This window comes from Macaca mulatta, chromosome 2, assembly GCF_049350105.2.
Source record: "Macaca mulatta isolate MMU2019108-1 chromosome 2, T2T-MMU8v2.0, whole genome shotgun sequence".
Lineage (NCBI taxonomy): Eukaryota > Metazoa > Chordata > Mammalia > Primates > Cercopithecidae > Macaca > Macaca mulatta.
This window is the reverse complement of record NC_133407.1, coordinates 53,882,573-53,904,287: the sequence shown is the minus strand read 5'-3', so window position 1 is coordinate 53,904,287 and position 21,715 is coordinate 53,882,573.

Sequence of the window (21,715 nt, the reverse complement as noted above, 5' to 3'; positions counted from 1 at the left end):
AGGCCAGAAAAGTTAGCCATTGTGCATTGCCCAGGGCATCAGAAACCAACTACTCCAACTGTTCAAGGCAACTTTCTGGCAGACCAAACTGCAAGGAATGTGGCAAAGGCTCCCAGCCAACTCCTTACACTCCAGCTCCCTGACCCGGGCCCCCGGGACTTGCCAAATTTCCCTGAATATTCAGAACAAGATCTCTAGTGGATTGACAAACTTCCCCTGAAACAAGTCCAGAATGGGTGGTGGACTGATAATAACGACCAAACCATCCTACCAGAAAAATTAGGACAACAGGTGTTAGAACACATCCACCGAACCACCCACCTGGGGGCCTGGAGGATGATAGACCTAATCAGACGCTCCAAGCTCAAAATCAGACATATAGCTGAGACGGCCAGTAGTAGTATCGTGACAAGTTGCAAAGTCTGCCAGCTTAACAATGCATACCCCCAATCTCAAGCTGCAACAGGAACAAGGCTCAGGGGAACCAGGCCCGGTATCTACTGGGAAGTAGATTTTACTGAAATAAAGCCAGGAAAGTACGGGTACTGGTACTTACTTGTCTTTGTAGATACTTTTTCAGGGTGGACTGAAGCATTCCCAACCAAAAGAGAAACTGCTCAGGTCGTAGCAAAGAAAATTCTGGAAGAGATCCTTCCCAGGTATGGCTTCCCCGTCCAGATAGGGTCAGATAATGGGCCCGCTTTCGTCGCTAAGGTAAGTCAGGATTTGGCTTCCATCCTTGGGGCAAATTGGAAACTCCATTGCGCTTACAGGCCCCAGAGTTCAGGACAGGTAGAAAGGATGAATCGGACCTTAAAAGAGACCTTAACTAAATTGACTATGGAGACTGGCGCTAATTGGGTAGTCCTTCTCCCCTACGCTCTGTTCCGGGCCCGTAATACCCCTTACAGACTGGGCCTTACCCCTTATGAAATCATGTATGGTAGACCCCCACCCCTAGTTCCCAGCCTAAAAGATGATCTGCTCAAGTCTGAAACAGAAAATGTCTCTGAACTCTTATTTTCCCTACAAGCCTTGCAGAAAATTCATCAAGAAATCTGGCCCAAGCTGAAGGAACTATATGAGACCGGTCCCCCGCCGACACCCCATCCGTACCAGCCAGGAGACTGGGTCCTGGTCAAGCAACACCGACAAGAGACCCTAGAACCCAGGTGGAAAGGAACACTCCAGGTACTCCTAACCACACCCACCGCCCTAAAGGTAGAAGGCATCGCATCGTGGATCCACTACACCCACGTCAAGCCGGTGGACCCAACCTCCGACCTCCTGGGACCAATCACGGCGGCGGCTGAAGCACCGGACACGTGGACTGTGGACAGAGCTAAGAACAACCCCTTAAAACTCACCCTGCGCCGACAGCATAGCTCACTGCAAACATGCAGTTAGGTAGTCTGACTCTAACGTTGGTCGCCCTAGTGGCCGCTGGGGAAAACATAAAGCCAGCTCCTAATCCCTTTGTCTGGAGATTCTGGCTTTATGAAAACCAAACCCACCCTGGGCAACCTCATAAGCCCGGGAAATTAGTGGCCAGTGCAGATTGCCCCTCCTCAGGGTGCAATAGCCCAATTTTACTAAATTTTACCGATTTCCCAATAGCCAAACCAGTGGCACCAATGATATGCTTCGAGTATGATCAGACTCAATATAATTGTAAGCACTATTGGTGGCACCAAAGTGCCGGCTGCCCTTATAACTATTGTATCGTCCATAAATACCAACGGTGGGGTGGAAAAGAACAGATAGATCCCAGATGGCCCTTCCATCGTAGACGAGATGGAGACCTTTCATATACATGGATAGTTAGAGACCCCTGGAACTCCCGCTGGACCACGCCTCAACACGGGGCTGTATACTACTCCTCTGCCACCACATGGCCTAGCAGTCACCTCTATCTGTGGCAGGGTCTAGTGCAGGTACGGCCCCTGGTCCATGGAAATATCCAGCGACAAGAAAACCGCCCGACACAAGATTTACGTCCTTTTTCCTGGTTAAAATTATTGCAAGAAGGATTAGAACTTGCTAACCTTACAGGACTTCACAGCTTGTCTGGCTGCTTTCTGTGTGCCACTCTAGGGCGTCCACCGCTAACCGCTGTCCCCCTGCCGTGGGGATCCTCTACCTCTGCCCAAGCTAACAACCACTGAAACCTCTCATATGCCCCTATCCCTAACGTGCCACTATACCTAAACCCCAGTCAAGAAAAGTTTCCCTACTGTTTCTCAGGAACTAATTCCAGCCTTGCAGCATCACTGCAACGCCCCCTAATATCACCTTAAGGGCTCCATCAGGCATATTCTTCTGGTGTAATGGAACATTATCTAAAAACCTATCAAGCCCCTCTGTTACCAACCTACTGTGTCTTCCTGTCACATTAGTTCCCCGGTTGACTCTACTTACTGCCGGAGAGTTCCTAGGGTATACCGGTAACTGGACTAGTGCTGTTATTCACCCAGTCCCTAGACCGAGACCTGCACGAGCCATATTTCTCCCCCTCATTGCAGGAATCTCCCTCACCGCATCCTTCATGGCGGCCGGACTGGTGGGGGGAGCCTTAGGTCACACCCTCATAGAAAGTAACAAGCTGTACCAACAATTTGCCATTGCTATGGAGGAGTCAGCTGAGTCCCTTGCCTCCCTCCAGTGGCAGCTCACGTCCCTAGCACAGGTAACCTTGCAGAACCGGAGGGCCTTAGACCTACTCACTGCTGAAAAAGGGGGTACGTGTATGTTCCTAAAGGAAGACTGTTGTTTCTACATAAATGAATCAGGACTTGTGGAGGACCGGGTCCAACAGTTACACAAGTTAAGCACAGAAGTAAGAACACGGCAGTTTGCTTCAGCTGCAGACCAATGGTGGAACTCATCTATGTTTTCTCTGTTAGCCCCCTTCCTTGGACCCCTGCTGAGTCTTCTATTTCTGCTTACCGTAGGACCTTGTGTTGTTAACAGAATTTTGCGGTTCGTTAGAGAAAGATTTGACACTGTACAACTCATGGTCCTCAGAGCCCAATACCAACCTGTAGACGCTGAAACAGAATCAGACTTGTAAGACCCAAGATTGGCTCTAGAGATACCTGAAAAGAAGGGGGGAATGAGAGGAGCCGGGCACATTCCTCAGCCTCGGGCTCAAAACAAACAAGCCCAATACAAACACATCCCATCCTCCCATCCCACCACATATCGCCATGTATCTCTCAAACTTCCTGAGCCCAGTACAAACACCACCTGGAAAAGTCTCCGATAAGGAGGCAGCCGTTCAAAGTTTTACTGAAAGCGCGGGAACCAAAAGAATTCATTTGTTCCCCTGTAACTTTCGGGCTATAAAAAGCAAACACTCGCATTGTTCGGGGCCCTCTTGTATGCTGTGTAATGGAGGGACCAAGTTCGAACTTGTCATAAAGATCCTTGCCGCTTGGCTTTGACTCTGGACTCTGGTGGTCTTCTTTGGGGAATAGAGGGTCTGGGCATAACAGAACAATGGCAAACCTTTAGCCCGATTGGAAGCAGCAATGGGCACCTCACTGGATCAGGAGCACAACGGGCATCCTGCCGGATCCGGAGGGATGGAAGTCTGGTGGGTCTGCGATGGTGGCAAAGAGCAGTAGTGGATGGTGAGCAAAAGCTCAGCTCGAGCCATAACAAACACGGACCAGAAGAGAGTGCAGTTGCAAGATGTAATAGAGTGAAAACAGAGCTCCCATACAAAGGGAGGTGACCCAAAGAGGGTAGCCCTTTTTTTTTTTTTAAATAGAGATAGGACCTCACTATGTTGCCCAGGCTGGATTTGAACTCCTAGGCTGAAACAATCCTCCTGTCTCAGTCTCTGTCTTGTCTTTTTGTTATTGATTTGTAAGTTATTTGCCTATTCTGATATAAATACATGTATTGCAAATATCTTCCCTCCACTCTGTGGACTTTTCATTCTGTTAATGGCATCTTTTGAAAAACAGATGTCCTTATTTCCATGTAAATTTGTGCAACTTCTTTGAAAAACTGTGCTGAATATATACACTCTGTGACCCAGCAATTCCACTCGTAGGCTGAATCTACCTGACTGAAATACATATTTATGCTTACTAAAAGACAGGTTTAAGTATGTATATGGCAACACTACTCTCAAAAGCCAAAAACTGGAAACATCCCAAATGTCCATAACTAGTAAAACAGATCAACAAAAACTAGAATTCCACATAATTAGAATACTATAATTCCACATAATATAGAATACTATACAGCAATGAGAATGCATGAACTGTTGCTACATACAACAACATGGATGGATCTTACAAACAAAATACAAAGGGTAAGAAGCTAGACAAGAAGTAGCACATGCTATATAGTGCCATTTATATATAATTCAAAAAAAATGCAAAACTAATTTCTGGTGATAAAGGTCAGGAGAGTGATTACCTTTGGGGATAGTGACTAGGAGAGGTACAAGGTGCTTTGTGAGGTGCTAGTCATGTTATATTTCTAAGTCTGGTGCTCGCTACATAGTTGTGTTCACTTTGCAAAAATTAATCAAAAGGATACATTTAAAATTTGTTATTTCTATATGTATTCTAGTTAGTAAAAAGATTTTTCGGAAATAGGGCATTTGGATCAATGAGATGGCATTGTGGGTCCAGAAATAAGCACTAAAATTTATGGTCAGTTTACTTCAGAGAAATAAGCCAAGACACTTCAATGGGGAAAGAGTAGTGTTTTCTTCAAATGGTGGTGGACAATTGGACATTCACATGCAAAAGAATGAAGTTGGACCCCTACCTCATACCATACCCAAAATCTAACTCAAAATGTATCATAGACTTAAAGGTAAAAGCTAAAACTATAAAATCCTTAGAAGAAAATACAAGAATAAATCTTTGTGATTTGAGATGAGGCAATGATTTCTTAGATACAATACCAAAAACATAAGCAATAAAAAAAATTGATAAGTTAGATTTAATCGAAGTAAAAAACTTAAGTGCTTCAAAGGATGCTATCAAAAAAAAGACAATCAACAGACTCAAATTATATTTGCAAATAATTTACCTGATAAGACTTGTATCCAGAATATATAAAGAACTAATAACTCAATAATAACGCAATTTAAAAATGTGAAATGGTTTGAATATACCTTTCTCCAAAGAAGATACACGAATGGATAAATAAGCACATGAAAAGATCAACATCATTAGCTGTGAAACAGGTTTAATAATGATCAATCCCAAGGAATGATTGCTACTGAATGGAGAACACCAAAGATCATTACTAAGCTAACCATCAGTAATAACAGTCCAAACACTTCTGCCCACTGCATCCTGGGCTGAAGTTTTCCTACTTGTCCAAGTCCAGTAAGACAGAACCCATTCACATGCAGCAAGTTATATGAAGCAGATTCATTACTTACAGATAGGCAGCAAAGGACGAAGCTTGGATTCATTGAGAGCCAGTCTCCCAAGGCTCAGGAAAGCTGCCTGGGGTGGATGAAGCCTTGACTGCATTCCCAGCTTGCACTCCAGCTGAGATACCTTGAAAAGCAGTCTACCCTGGGCTATATATTTCAGAGGAATATGAATCATGAGGCTAAAACATTGAAGGACATCTTGTTTCTAGGGGAGGGAAACAGAGCCCAAGCTGTCCCAGACAGTTACTCCCTACGTCAAGATGTTACATTTCCTAGTAAGGATAGGGACAAAGTCCAGGTTATTTCAGGCAGTCCTTCCCTATCTCAGGGTGTTTCATTCCCAGAGCATTCACCGGTTATTCTGAGAGCTACAAGCAAGAAGAGGGGGAGAGGGTGGGTTGGCCAAGAGACCATCAAGCATCAGAACTACAAATCAAAACCACATGAGATACAAATTCACACCCCCTAAGATGACTATAATCAAAAGGACATGTTTAATTGAATTAAGTTTGTCCTAAAGCTGCCTCCATAGATAGTTTAAGTTTGGACTAAAAGTTTTTCCTTGTACAGTGAACTGTGAACGAACTTGATGTGCAAACAGACTGTAACCTACTCTTGTAACAAGTAGCTGAGTCTCAATCATAGCAGCCAAGTGTCAGCCAATCATGAGTGGCCAACTGTTTAAGTTATTATTATTATTTTTTTTTTTTTTGAGACGGAGTCTCTCTCTCTCGCCCAGGCTAGAGTGCAGTGGCGATCTCGGCTCACTGAAAGCTCCGCCTCCCAGGTTCACACCATTCTCCCGCCTCAGCCTCCCAGGTATCTGGGACCACAGGCACCCCCCACCACACCCAGCTACTTTTTTGCATTTTTAGTAGAGATGGGGTTTCACCATTTTAGCCAGGATGATCTTGATCTCCTGACCTCGTGATCTGCCCGCCTCGGCCTCCCAAAGTGCTGGGATTACAGGCGTGAGCCACCGCACCCGGCCTTAAGCTATTTTTAAATAAGGCACATGGTGTGCTGTAACCAATCCAGTTGTTTCTACCCCTCATTTCTGTTTTCTGTACATCACTGTTCTTTTTCTGTCCATAAACGTTATCTGACCATGCAGCTGGAGTTGTTCTAAACCTATTCTGGTTATGGGGACTGTCTGGTTTGTGAATCATTTCTTGCTCTGTTAAACTCTGTTAAATGTAATTTGCCTAAAGTTTTTCCTTTTAACAGATTGGTGTCAGAAGTGGGATCTGAGGTAGAGCTTTCAGTGACTCCCAGGAACAGCAAGTGACCAAGTCAGGCATCCACCAGGCCCAACTGGGGATTGTGGTTAAGTTCTCAGATTCCAAAGCTCCACAGGTTTGTGTTTTGAGCTATCTGAGTTTGTGTGAGCAAATTTTTGATCCAGACTGTTTGGAAGTTGATTCTGGAATCATGAAGCCATTCAAATCTTTAAGTTAAATTCGTTGGCATTTTGTCTTTTAACAGTTTGGGCGAACCAGATGAGATCCAACTTCTGAGACCCCTTGTGGAATGCAGGAGATGCACTGCTGACCTCTTTTGAGGTCCCATCTCTTCTCCATAGAGCCTCAAATGTTGTGAGTTCCTCTCAGGTTGAGCTCTGCTGTTTTCTTGTTAAGCACTCAATTCATTTTTGGCTTTTGAATCCAGGGTTTTGTACTGTGAGAAGGCATATAACCTTTCAGGGTTTGCGGTGACTGACAAGTCACTGGAAAAACTGTGCTAGGTCCAGAGTCGGATTAGATTTGATAGTTAAGTGAATTGAACTCAAGAGGCCTTGGGTAACTAACTGGGTTAGAGAGAAACTAAATTGAGTTGAGGGTCAAATTGATTGTCACAATTCAAGGAGTCTGAGATGACACCATTTGGGACTCCAGCTAATTTTATGTATCAAAAGTATGAGCCCAAATTGTGTGCATTTTGGAAGAACAGGTTAACTTCACTAGAAACAACTCAAAATTAAAGTGGCCATGTATTAGTCCATTCTTATGCTGCTGTAAAGAACCGCCCAAGACTGAGTAATTTATACAGAAAAGAGGTTTAATTGACTCACAGTTCTGCAGGGCTGGGGGAGCCTCAGAAAAACTTACAATCATGGCAGAAGGGGAAGCAAACACGTCTTTTTTTATATAGCAGCAGCAAGGAGAAGTGCAAAGTAAATGGGGAAAAGTCCCTTGTAAAACCATCAGATCTGATAAGAACAAACTCACTATCATGAGAAAAGCATGGCAGAACCGCTCCCATGATCTAATCACCTCCCAGAAGGTCCCTCTCCCAACACGTGGGGATTACAATTTGGATTACAACTCAAGATGAGATTAGGGTGGGGACACAGAGCCAGACCATATCAGGCCACAGTGGGAAAGTTTTAATTTGGATACAGTTGTTTATTTGCAAGAGACATTAGAAAATAAGGAATTAAAAACTGCGCAAAAACAAGGAGATACATTTTTTAACTGGTATGCAGAGGCATCTAAAGATTAAATAAATCAATATTTGCTTTCCTAAAAAAATTTGCAAAAGGCATATAAAAAGCTTAAATAACAACTAAGAATGTAACGAAGAAGGATGATACCCTGATTGAACTAACCCTAGCTGCTTTTTCTCTCCATCTATCTTTACATCAATACTCTGAGTCTATTAACCTTCTTGTTCAATTACCGTTTTATTCTGGGGATAATAGAAAAAGGGGAAGTTAGTAGAGAACAAACGTTTCTTGCAAGTTCCATGTGCTGTGGAAAGCCCATTAAATTTTAGTCAAACTTAGCATCTGTCAGGAAGTAGACTAACATCTTATTAAATTCTTTTGTCTTCTTCCAAACCCCACCTAAAACACTGCAGTCTGGGCATGATGGTTCACACCTGTAATCCCAATGTGTTGGGAGGCTAAGGCAGAAGGATCACTTGAGGCCAGGAGTTCGAGACCAGCCTGAGCAACATGGTAAGACGCTGTCTCTACAAAAAATAAAAAATAAAATAATTAGCAGGCATGATGGCACATGACTGTAGTTCAAGCGATTTGGAAGCCTCAGGTGGGAGGATCACTTGAGCCAAGGGGTTCAAGACTGCAGTGAGTATGATCATGCCATTGCACTCCAGCCTGGGTGAGAGAGTGAGACCCTATCTCAAAAATAAAATAAATAAAACACTGCAACCTTGATACTCCACTACTGCTGCTGTCTGACAGTGAAGACTATAACTATGTATATGTAATATTAGAATCAGTGGCCCCTCGTGTTGATTTACAAGATACTCCACTGGATAATCCTGAATAAATACTTTCTGTGGATGGGCCTTATGCCAAATATTCAGAAGGAAAATATCAGGCAGGGAATGCTGTTACAACTCAAACTGCATAGCAAGCCTTATCTGTTCAAGGTTTTTTTTCTTGGCCATTGTGTATTAACTAGGCCTTTATCTATATCCTCCTTCCTTGGTTTGGGCAAATAATGGTATTTAGACCTAAAGTCTCAGCTCTGTGCTTTTGAGATGGAAATTTTCTACATCATTTACTAAGCCATTCCTTTGAAAATGCAAATTTGGGTTAAAACTTTTTAATAGTTGCCCCAGCACAGTGGCTGATGTCTGGAATCCCAGCAATTTGGGAGGCCAGGGCAGCTGGATTGTTTGAGCCCAGGAGTTCAAGACCACCCTGGGCAACATAGCAGGACCCTGTCTCTATCTTTAAAATAATTAATTTAAAACTTTTTAAATAGTTATTAAAAATGGGGTAAGTAAAGCAGATAGTGATGGGGTTAAAACAAAGGCTAAATCTACCAAAGATTAGACAGAACAGAGGAACCCCTGCTGGTCTGCCAACATTACAAGATGCCAAATCAATTTACTCTTTTTACCCCAGTTTGGAGAAATTTTTAAAGTCAGGAGGCAGAAATTACAATGAACAACCTAGCTAACAATTCCTTAGGGTAATGATCAAACAGGTCAGTAAAGAAAAGGTCAAATGTCCCTTGATTTAACCCCCTGATGGAATGGGATAAAAGTTGTTAGGTGAACTTGTCATAGTTTCAAAATTCTTTTTCGGTAAAGTCTTAAAGTCATAATAAATTAAGAGAGATTCACAAAATGCCTGGGTTATATCTAAGTAGGTTAAAATGCTAAAACATTATTTTTTAAGCAAAAGTTTAATTTTATAAACTTTGGCATCTTGTTTTTATACAGTATAGAGAAGCTAATATTTGGGTCTGTTAATAAACAAAAATTGTGTTTTGAGAAAATGTTTCTAAAAATTATTTTAAATGCTGATATAAAACAGTTCAAAATTGCTCACTTCCTAGGTTTTCACTAGAAATTGGGGTTACTAATAGTTAAAAATTCTACTTAATATATGGTAATTAAAATTAGACATAAGAGAAACAAAAAAAAGTAAGACATGTTTTTGTAAGTGAAAATTAGATGAAAAGTATGTTTTTGTTTTTTTAAAAAAAGTAATTTTTTCCTAAAGTAGAATGATTGGTTGTTCCAAAATAAGAAAGAGGAAAACTATAGGACAAATTACTTAAAGGATATAAAATGTAGAAAATTCATGAATCTTAGGAAATAAATTTTATGAGTGATCAGGATGGCTAAAATTAGAAAGGAATTATAAGTTTTTTAAAACATGGAGTATTAATATCAAAAGTACCCTGATGCAAAAATAGAATTTGGTCCTCTCCATTGAAACAGGATTTCCTTGGAGTAAGCCTCTTCTCTTAATAGGAAGTTGTAAAAGGTATTTTAGGTAATTGGTCTGTGAAACGGAAGTACTGTGTTTTATTAAGATAATTTCCTGTTCTTCATGTTGTCTTCTATTAGATCTTTGATTACTTAAGAAAATTGAGTCTTCTTAATATTAAAAGAGCTAAGTTTTTTGTCCAAAATGATGTAAACTTCTGTATTTGCCTTTAAAATCTTTGATGGTCACTTTGCAGATTTTTAGGTTAAGTCAGCCAGTACTGAAATTGCTGACATCTGCAATTTGAATGAACTTTATAAGATTGATCCAATTCAACTTATGTATGATAACCTATCTAATAAACGGGCTATGCACCCGAATTGGAGGAAAAAAATGATATTTTGAAGAATGTAAACCAATGTTAAACATGAACTCATGGAGAGCTCAGATAGTCACCTGATCCTTCCTGAGTCTTTCAAGCTCCCATTATAAAAGTTCTGCATACCATGACTTATCATGGAAAAGATAAAATGATTAAAATTATAAAAACGTGGAATGGTGACTGCTCTAAAGTTGCCAAAATGGTTTATGACCAATGTTTGGTTTGTCAAACTCATATTCCCGGGGAGACAATCAAAACTTAAGTTATGTTCTGCTACCTGATGGGCTGTTTGACCATTTATAGAGAAATTTCTTTCAATTGCCATTTTCAATACGTTTTTCTGGTTATATAGAAGCATTCCCATGCAGGAAAGCTGATGTGATAACAGTAGCTTAAAAGTTATTAGAAAGTTTGTTTCCTTAAGGGGTGGGCATTCCTAGAGAAATCTCCAACAATAGAGGTACTTGAATTACTGGACAAGTTGTAAATTAGTTAAATAAGGTATTATACATACAGTAATATTAGACAAAGCTAGCTGAATTGACTGGATTGCAAGACATTGCAGATTGATGGCAATAAGATCCACTTCCACTGAAAAAAATAAGTTGACCGCTTATGAAATAGTCACTGGAAGGCCTACACTCCTAATAATAAAACTTCATATATCTTCTGCTCTTCTAAATTCTGACTAAATGCTGCAAGGCTGTGATGCATTATGCCAATGTGTATTGTCACTTAGTAAAGGAGGCTTTTTGTGATTCACCACTGAGGACATCAAACTGTTCATAATCTAGAACCTGGAGACTGGGCCTTATGGAAACAACTTCAGAGAAAGACTACCTTTGAACCTCACTGAAAGGGATCATACCAAGTTATTCTTACAGTCCACACTGCAGCAAAATTTCAGGACCTCGAAACTTGGGTCCCTAATCTCACAACTCAGAAGGGTTTCTCCAGTTTCTTGGAACTGTAACACCCATTGGAAACCTTAATGTAAAGCTAACCAGGAAAGTTACCCCTTAGAAGCAGATGACATCCTAGATGTGGACAGCCTTCCCAAGATCCCAGATCAAGACTTCTCTACCATCATGAAACTCTTACTTCTCTTAATTTTTCCTTGCTTATGCCCACCTCTTTCACTTCGCAGGATCATGCTGAAATTGAAATTTCACAATTAGTGTCTTTGGGTTACTTGATGAAGTGTTATATCTGTCATGCCAAACAGAGATCTTTACATGACCTAATGGATCCTTTAGTTCTCCTAGTGGATAACTTTAGCAATATTCCTGACATGACTGCTATTAAAATTGTACTAATGTTAAGATTTCTAGGCCCACTTTTTCTCACTCCCTGTTTTAATTTAACCCAGTAATGGAATACAAAAACAAAAGCAATGAGCATATCACAAGACAGGTTTGCATCAAAAGCCCAAATGGAGTTTCTTGCAAACTGACATATGTCCCAGGGTACTATAGCACTCTTTAACCTGTAATAACGCTGGTTCAAACCCTTGGGTAGAAACTGCTAATTCCACCATTCCAAATAATGTGTCCATGAACAAGAAAACTGGAAAAGGAACCTTGTGTGCACCCATGGAGTATACTTTTATTTGTGGAGAATTTCATGGCCAACCTTATGTGTGGGCAATCTAGTGCTTTGTTGGATGGAAAATGAAGGCCAACATGGGCTAGGAATTTTAATGGTACCATTGTTGCTCCATAATCAGTCAAAAACAAAACATTTGTCCACTCTTCAACCTACATCATAGATTAAAGAGAACATTGCCAGGAAACATTAACCATTCAGAAGGGACATTATTTGTTAGGTTCTTTCCCTCATAATTGGCTCTATAGCAGATTCTACTGCAAAGCTACAGCTGCACAACAAACTTCCTTAAATCATCTTCCTAAAATTATACTAGATAATAGAACTGCTTTAGACTGCCTACTGGCTGAACAGGCAGAAATCTGTGCAGTTGCTGATACTCCTTGTTACACATGGATTAATACATTAGGTATTAGAGAGACTCAGTTGCATAGGATTAAAAAACAGGTTGCTTGGTCAAAATGGGTAGACCCTCCATCTGGCTCATTCTTTGATCTACTCGATTTTAGTTAGTTTAGTTCAACTGGTCCCTCCTTCTCCCAGAGGACACTCAAATTCACAATACTCTTTCTCCTTCCTCTGCTTAGTGGTTGACCATCTTGGGTATGAGATGTGCTACAGGAAGCATGCAGGTTACCCCTCAGCAGCAGCCCAAGAAGCCCATATTGTTCAAGAACTGATCAGACTTGGCCAGGCAGAAAGACAGGGAAACCCTGATGGACAAAACAAAGGTAGCAGGTAAGCAATGACTTGACTGCTACATAAAAGCAAGACAGATTCACTAACTAAGCAATTTAAAACCAAACAGAGAGACAGGAGGTGTACAAATGAGGTAGATAAGCAAACTCAATTGTCACTGTAAAAAATAAAATAGGCCTTCTCATTTGGTTGTTCATAGGATAGTCTCAGAATACAGCAGTGCTGGATCTCTGATGAGGTGTGTGCAAACGTGCACACTGTGAGTCATTTTCAAATTATGAATCCAGTTCAGAGTAACATCAGATATGTTATACCCCAGGGCATGAACTTTCAGGGTAATAAAAAGACCAAAAACTTGTTATATACACATGGCTACAATCTTTGCTTAAAGCTATTTGTAGCAGCCCCATGTAAAATGTAAAATTAAAAGCCAATTTGTCATTTCTTCCATAGAGCAAAATTTTCCATTTTAGAAAGGAAATAGTACACCATGGAAAACACTGTGTTCCTTGAAGTGACCAGGTCACCTTGCCCTGAATACTTAAGTGGAGGCTGCTAGCACAAGGGTAAGGATGAAAGAGTTAGCCAAGAATAGTTCCCAGTATGTAAGGTATGACGAATCTCCTTGTTCTGCCCTCAATGTGATACCCTTTTCCAAGAACAATCAAAGAAATTTTGTGAACAACAGTCATGCTAATCTACTGGCCACACCCAGGCTGTGTTTATTTTTCGTTGCCCACTCCCCACTGCCCGCACCCCCAGCTCTTCTCTCCAGAAATCCTCACAGAGCTTCTTGATAGTTTTGTTTACGTGGAGTTTGCCACTACATAAATAACTCTGAAACCTATCCTGTCTCTTCCATTTTTCTGTGCTCCTCCTTTTCATAAACTGCCTTGTGAGCCACGCTTTGTTCTAAGAAGCAAATTTAATCAATCCTTAGGTGTTGATAGAAAGGTATCTTTTGGTGAGCTAATTGAACAGTTTCCTTTTTTGATGGAAAGAATAGGGAATAAAGCAGGGATGGCGGTGTGTGTGTGTGTGTGTGTTTTTGGTATGGTGTGTGTGTGTATGGTGTGGTGTGTGTGTGAGAGAGAGAGAGACAGAGAGAGAGAGGGAGAGAGACAGAGAGAACCTCCAAAATATCTCAACACAGACTGGTAAGGGGCAAGCTGCCCAGAGAGCTGAACTGATAAGGCAGGGAAGAATGCAGCCTAGGAAATACACACATTCTATAGAAACCCATAACAGATACCTGTTCAGTCAGAAAAGTTGACTTCTTGTAACAAGTCCGGCTTATCATTTTGTGTGAGACGAAAATAATATTTTCTCTCTGCCTTCAGCTTTCTCATTCTTAAATAACTGCAGCTCCAATCTATTTGCAAACAGTGTTAGAACTATAGCAATACTTTTTAAGTACTTTAGTCTCCTTCAGACAATAACAAAAAAATTATCAAAGAAAGAAAAAATGATCACAGTTTAGTGGAAGTCTAATGATTAAGAGTTTGGCATGTATTTTTTTTTTCAATCAATTTAGAAGTTTATTTTTCCAAGGTTAAGGACATGCCTGGGAGACAGGTCTGTGCCTTTCTCCAAAGATGATGAGGGCTTCAATATTTAAAGGGAAAAAGCAGACTAGATGGGAAAGAGGGAGGGTATGGTCATATTACTGAATCCACATGTTGCAAGAGAAATAGAGTAGGTAGGAGAATAGTCAATTATGTATTCATAACATGCTCAGTAATCCACACTTTACATAAAGATAAGGTGAACATAGAGTGGTTACCTGTGGAGATAGTTACAGGTAAAAGGTTAAATATCTGCTTAGGAACACAAGGAAAGGCAGTTTCTTGCATGACTCAGCTTTCAGCTTTATTTTTCCTTTTGGTATAGTGAATTGGGTTCCTGAGTTATTTTCTTTTTACATTTCTCCCCACTTTTATTTTTAAAATATTTCAGAGTAAGCAATTTTGGAAGAAAATGAATCTCTGGCCTTGGATTTTGTCTGATCCCTCATAGCTAAGAGAGTTTATGCATAGAAGAGTGGTCCCATGTTGTTAGGAAAGCTCATTTTTAGCAGGTTGTAAAGTCTCATATCCTATGAAGAAAAAATAGGGGGAGGCACAGAGAAAAACAAACAATAAACGAAAATGGGCAACAATCCTGGAAAACTGATATAGACTATGATACTCTGAAGTCCATACATCAGCAGGCAGGTGTGAAAGTGGCTTATGTATAGGTTGTTTTTATTTTCCTCCAAAGTTTAAGTTGTCAAGCTTCAGTTTGCAGGGTTTTAAGAAAAACACAGCTTAATTTTTAGTAATTTCAAATCAGGAAAAATGGAGAAAAAAGGAGAAGAAAGAAGGAAAAAATTGAAAACATTATTTTGGAGACTTGTAACCAGGAAAAGTTTTAGAATTCAGTCCAAATTGTAGAAAATAATAAAAATGTGTGGGGAGGGCAAGATGCCTACTAGACACAGCCAGGTGGAAACAGCTCCCACCAAGGGACAGAGGACTGGCGTGCTCCTAGCAGCTCTTCAAAGGGAAGACAAGAGTGGACTGAGAGAAGACACAGAAGCTGGGCTGAAGGGGGAGAAAGCAGAGAAACCTACATGGGGCTACAGTGCACCCAGACTCAATTCTGGCCCCAGCGGCTCTGGGAAAATGGGTGAGCTGAACTGGCAAGAAGCAACCTGCTCTCACCAAGGGCCTCTGGAACCCTGCCAAGAGGAGACCCCACAACCACCATGAACACTCAAGTTGGCAGGGAGAGCTGCTTAGAGAAATAGTAGGGTAGCAGGACAGCTGATATGGAGACCAGAGTGTTGGTGGTGGCACATCTGTAGTGGAGCACAGCCAGGGACGGCTATCCCCCTAGGCTTGACTTGCTCCCAGAGGAGACTCCACCCCTAGGGGAACTGTCAGACCTGAACTCTGCAGAGTGGTCTTGCACATCAGACAGGGCTCATTGACCTGAACATCCCTTGGTCTGTCAGCCTTTTATACTCCAATTACGTAAAGTCATCTATCGCATACGCCTTTACCATTAGTCTCATCCCCATAACTATATTTGTATGCACAGGTCAAGAGTACATCATCTGAAACTGACACTGAGTAAGGATCAAAACCCTAAAACTCTCACTCAGCTTCAAACTAGACCCAGTGTTACTGGTGGAGGGTCTTGACTATAAGTCATCCAGGTTCTTGGCATTTTGAACAAATAATTGGACAAAATGCACAAACAAAGCCAGGGAAGAATGAAGCAATGAAAGCAGAGATTTATTGAAATAAAAGTACTCTCCACAGAGTGGGAGTATGCTTGAGCAAGTGGCTCAAGAGTGCAGGTTACAGAATTTACTGGTGTTTAAATACCCTCTAGAGGTTTCCCATTGGTTACTTGGATTATGCCCTATGTAAATGAAGTAGTGGCCTGCAATGAGTCTGATTGGTTGCAGAAGACAATCAATCAGAGGCTAAAGTGAAGTTATAAAGTTACACCTTACACAAACATCTGATAGGTTGCAGGAGGGGACCAATTAGAGGCTAAAGTGAAGTTACAAAGTTATACTCCTATGAAAATAAAGACTAGGCCTATGACCAATCTGATTGGTTCTGGGAAAGGACAAATAAGAGGTACTTTCAACTTTTCATCTGCCACACAGAAAGTTGGGGACGGGGGTTGCAAAGGGAGTAGCCTCTGGTCCTTTTGTTACTTGGGTGTGGAAAGTTGGGGTTTTCCTTTTGACTTGGTTCAAGGAAGTCAGTGTGAATCAGCCTTAGGTTCCCTGCCTCCAGACCCTATTCTCCTGTTGCACCACAGCCCCAGCCTGGCATGCCTGCTTGCAGGGCAGTCTTGGGTGCCCTGGGGACCTGCACCATAGATTCTGCACTGGCAGGATCATGCCTGACCTGCAGAGAACTCCAGTGGGGCAGCCCCTGTGCCACACACCAGCCCACATGCTCCCTCCCAACCCTGCAGTTTCCCCCAGGCCCATGGCAACTTCCCACATTGCTTTGCTGGCAGGTGTCTGTGCCAGTGGGTTTTGCTTGCCTTGCCCTGCCAGGTGAGGGAATGCAGGCCACCCCCCTCCCTCCTGTTGACTGCCATTGCAGATGGAGCCTTGACAGGCACAGGGCCAGCCAGCTTCACCCTTGTGCTAACACTGTGCAGAGGACAGTGAATTCTCCCCAATCCTGAGCGATGCCCCTGGTTGCTGGGCACAGAGAAAGCATCCAGACTTGTGCCCTCCAGTGCTCCATTCCCAAGCTAACACCACCTCCAGCATGATCCTGCACTCAATCACCAGCAGGGGTCCCCCACCTCCCTCCCAACTGCATTGCCTCCACCACTGTGGTGAACGCCAGCAGGGAGGCAGGCACCCTGGCACCCACCAGCATTCTACCACAGCTGCTGCTACCACTGCTGCTGACACGTGCGAACAAGGACAAATCCCATAGTCACTGCACTATTAAATGCTTTGGCTGGCACTACCCGTCAGATTTTAGTGACCAGAGGTCTGGGAATACCTCAGTGCCACACCCTGCACCTCACCTCCCACCAGTACAGTGGATTCCTAACCTCGAGGAGCCAGAGAACAAAGTTGGTGCCCAATACAAGTCCTCCAGAGTTAGAGTACACTGTCTAGGAGTTGGGCACTGAGCATTGACACCCTAAAGTCTTACAGAAATGAAGCCAGCAAGTTGAATCTACCTTATACCACAATCAAACCCTCAAGGTCATCAAATAGAATAAAAGAAAAAAAAAAATCCAAAGGTCAGGAACCTCAAAGATTGTAGGAAGATAAGCCCACAGAGATGAGAAAGAATCAGTGCAAGAACCCTGACAACTCAAAAAGCCAGAGTGCCTACTTTCCTCCAAATGACTGCATCACCTCTCCAGCAAGGGTTCTGAAGCAGGCTGAGATGGCTAAAATGATAGAAAATCAAATTCAGAATAGGTAGAGAAATGAAGATCATTGACTTACAGAAGTGTATTGAAACCCAACCCAAGGAAGCTAAAAATCATGATAAAACAATGCAGGAAATGATGGACAAAATAGTGAGTATAGAAAAGAATGAAACTGACCTGACAGAGCTAAAAAATACACTACAAGAATTTCATAATGCATTCGTAAGTATTAATAGCAGAATAGAACGAGCAGAGGAAAGAATCTCAGAACTTGAAGGCTGGTTTTCTGAAATAAGACAGTCAGACAAGCATAGAGAAAAAATAAAAAGGAATAAACAGAACCTCTGAGAAATATGGGATTATATACAGAGATCAAATCTATGACACATTGGTGTCCCTGAAAGCAATAAGAAGATTGGAACCAACTTGGAAAATACATTTCATGATATCAACCATCAGAACTTCTCCAGCATAGCTAGAGAGGCCAGCATTGAAAATTCAGGAAATGCAGAGAACCCCAGTAAGATATTTTACAAGAAGCTCACCCCCAAGACATAATCATCAGATTCTACGAGGTCAAAATGAAAGAAAAAGTGTTAAAGGCGCTGGGGAGAAAGGTCAAGTCACCTACAAAGGGAAGCCCATCAGCCTAACAGTGGAACTCTCAGCAGAAACCCTACAAGCCAGAAAGGATTGGGGGGCCAATATTCAACATTCTTAAAGAAAAGAAATTCCAACCTAGTATTTCATATCCAGCCAAACTAAGCTTCATAAATGAAGGAGAAATATATTTTTCAGACAAGCAAATGCTGAGGAAATTCTTTACCACTTACCTTACAAGAGCTCCTGAAGAAAGCACTAAATATGAGGGGAAAATACTATTACCATTACCAGCCACTACAAAACACACCAAAGTACACAGACCAGTGACACTAAGGCAACCACATAAACAAGTCTGCAAAATAACCAGCCAACATCTTGATGACAGAATCAAATCCACACATGTCAATACTAACCTTGAATGTAAATTGGCTAAATACCCCAGTTAAGAGGCACAGAGTGGCAAGCTGGATAAAGAACAAAGAACAAAGACGCATTGGTATGCTGTCTTCAAGAGACCCATCTCACATGCAGTGACACACATAGGCTCAAAATAAAGGGATTGAGAAAAATCTACCAGGCAAATGGAAAACAGAAAAAAGAGGTGGGGTGGTTAATATTAGGTGTTAACTTGACTGCATTGAAGGATGCCTAGATGGCTGGTAAAGTACTGTTTTGGGGTGTGTCTATGAGGGTGTTGCCAAAGGAGACTGACATTTGAGTCAGTGGACTAGAAGAGAAGACCCACCCTCGATGTGGATGGAGACCATCCAATCAGCTGCCAGTGCCACTAGAACAAAGCAGGTGGGAAAAGGTGGGATAACATTGCTTTCTGCACCTGTAATCCCTGCACTTTGGGAGGCCAAGGTAGGCAGATCACAAGGTCAAGAGATTGAGACCATTTTCCTTTTGTTCCTCCTGCTCTTGGACATCAGACTCCAAGTTCTTTGGCCGTTGGACTCAGGAATTTGCATGAGTGGTTTAGCAGGGGCTCTAGGGCCTTCAGCCACAGACTGAAGGCTGCACTGTTGGCTTCACTGGATTTGAGACTTTCAGACTCAGACTGAGCCCCTACTGGCTTTTCTTTTCCCCAGTTTGCAGATGGCCTATCATAGGACTTCATTTGTGTGAGCCACTTTTCCCTACTAAACTGCCTTTCATATATACATATATCCTATTAGTTCTGTCCTTCTGGAGAACACTGAGTAATAAAACAGGGGTTGCAATCCTAGTTTCAAACAGACTTTAAACCAACAAAGATCAAAAAAGACAAAAAATGGCATTACATAATGGTAAAGGGTTCAATTCAACAAGAAGATCTAACTATCCTAAATACATATGCAAACACCAGAGGAGCTCCCAGATTCACAGAGCAAGTTCTTAGAGACCTTCAAAGAGACTTAGACTCCCACACAATAATAGTGAGAGACTTTATCAGCCCACAGACAACATTAAACAGATAACCGAGACAGAAAATTAACAAAGATATTCAGGACCTGAACTCAGCACTGGATCAAATGGACCTGATAGACATCTACACAGCTCTCCACTCAAAAACAGAATATACATTTTTCTCTTTGCCACATGGCACATACTCTAAAATTGATCACATGATCAGAAGACACTCCTCAGCAAATACAAAAGAACTGAAATCAAAACAATCTCAGACCACAGTGCAATCAAATTGCAAACCAAGACTAAAAAATTCACTCAAAACCACACGATTACATGGAAATTTCAATAACCTGCTCCTGAGTGACTGTTGGATAAACAATGAAATAAAGGCAGAAATCAAGAAGTTCTTTGAAACTGATGAGAACAAAGATACAACATACCAGAATCTCTGAGACACAGTTAAAACAGTGTTAAGAGGGACATTTATAGCACTAAATGCCCACATCAAAAAGTTAGAAAGATATCAAGTTAATAAACTAACATCACAACTAAAAGAACTAGAGAACCAAGAGCAAACAACCCCAAAGCTAGCAGAAGGCAAGAAATAATCGAAATCAAAGCTGAACTGAAGGATTGAGACACACAAAAAAATCACTCAAAATATCGGGGAGCAGGTTTTCTGAAAAAAATTAATAAAGTAGGCTGCTAGCTAGACTAATAAAATAGATTAGAGAGAAGATTCAAATAAACACAATCAGAAATGTCAAGAGGGATATTATCACTGCCCCCACAGAAAAACAAATAACCATCAGAGAATATTATGAATATTATGTGCATAAACTAGAAAATCTAGAAGAAACTGACAAATCCCTAGACACATACACCCTCCCAAGACTGAACCAGGAAGAAATTGAATCCCTAAATAGACCAATAACAAGCTCTGAAATTGAGTCAATAATAAGTAGCCTACCAACCAAAAAAAGGCCAGGGGCTGGATGCAGTGGCTCAAGCCTATAATCCCAGCACATTGAGAGGCCGAGGCAAGTGGGTCATTTGAAATCAGAGGCAAGTGGATCATTTGAAATCAGGAGTTTGAGACCAGCCTGGCCAATATGGTGAAAGCCCCCCTACTAAAAATACAAAAATTAGCTGGGTGTGGTGGCACATGCCTGTAATTCCAGCTACTCAGTAGGCTGAGGGATAAGAATCGCTTGAACCCAGGAGGCAGAGGTTGCAATCAGCTGAGATCACACCACTGCACTCCAGCCTGGGTGACAGAGTGAGACTCTTTCTCAAAAAAAAAAAAAAAAAAAAAAAAAAAAAGTGAAGACCAGATTCACAGCCGAATTCTACCAGATATACAAAGAAGAGCTGCTGTTACTATAACTGCTGAAACTATTCCAAAAAATTGAGGAGGAGGGACTCCTCCCTAACTAATTGTATAAGGCCAGCATCATTCAGATACCAAAACCTGGCAAAGACACAACAAAAAAAGAAAACTTTGGGCCAATATCCTTGATGAACATGGCTGCAAAAATCTTCAACAAAATACTGGCCAACCGAATCCAGCAGCACATCAAAACTCTTATCTAACACAATCAAGTTTATCCCTGGGATGCAAGGTTGGTTCAACACACATGAATCAATAAATGTGATTTATCACATAAAGAGAACTAAACACAAAAACCATATAATTATCTCAATGGATGCAGAAAAGACTTTTAATAAAATTTAACACCCCTTCATGTTAAAAACTCAGTAAACTAGGTATTGAAGGAACATACCACAAAATAATAAGAGCCATGTATGACAAACACACAGCAAACCTCATACTGAATAGGCAAAAGCTGGAAGCATTCCCCTTGAAACCTGACACAAGACAAGAATGCCCTCTCTCACCACTCCTATTCAACATAGTATTGGACGTCCTGGTGAGGACAATCAGACAAGAGAAAGAAATAGAGGGCATTTAAATAGGAAGAAAAGAAGTCAAACTATCCCTGTTTCCAGATGACATGATCCTATA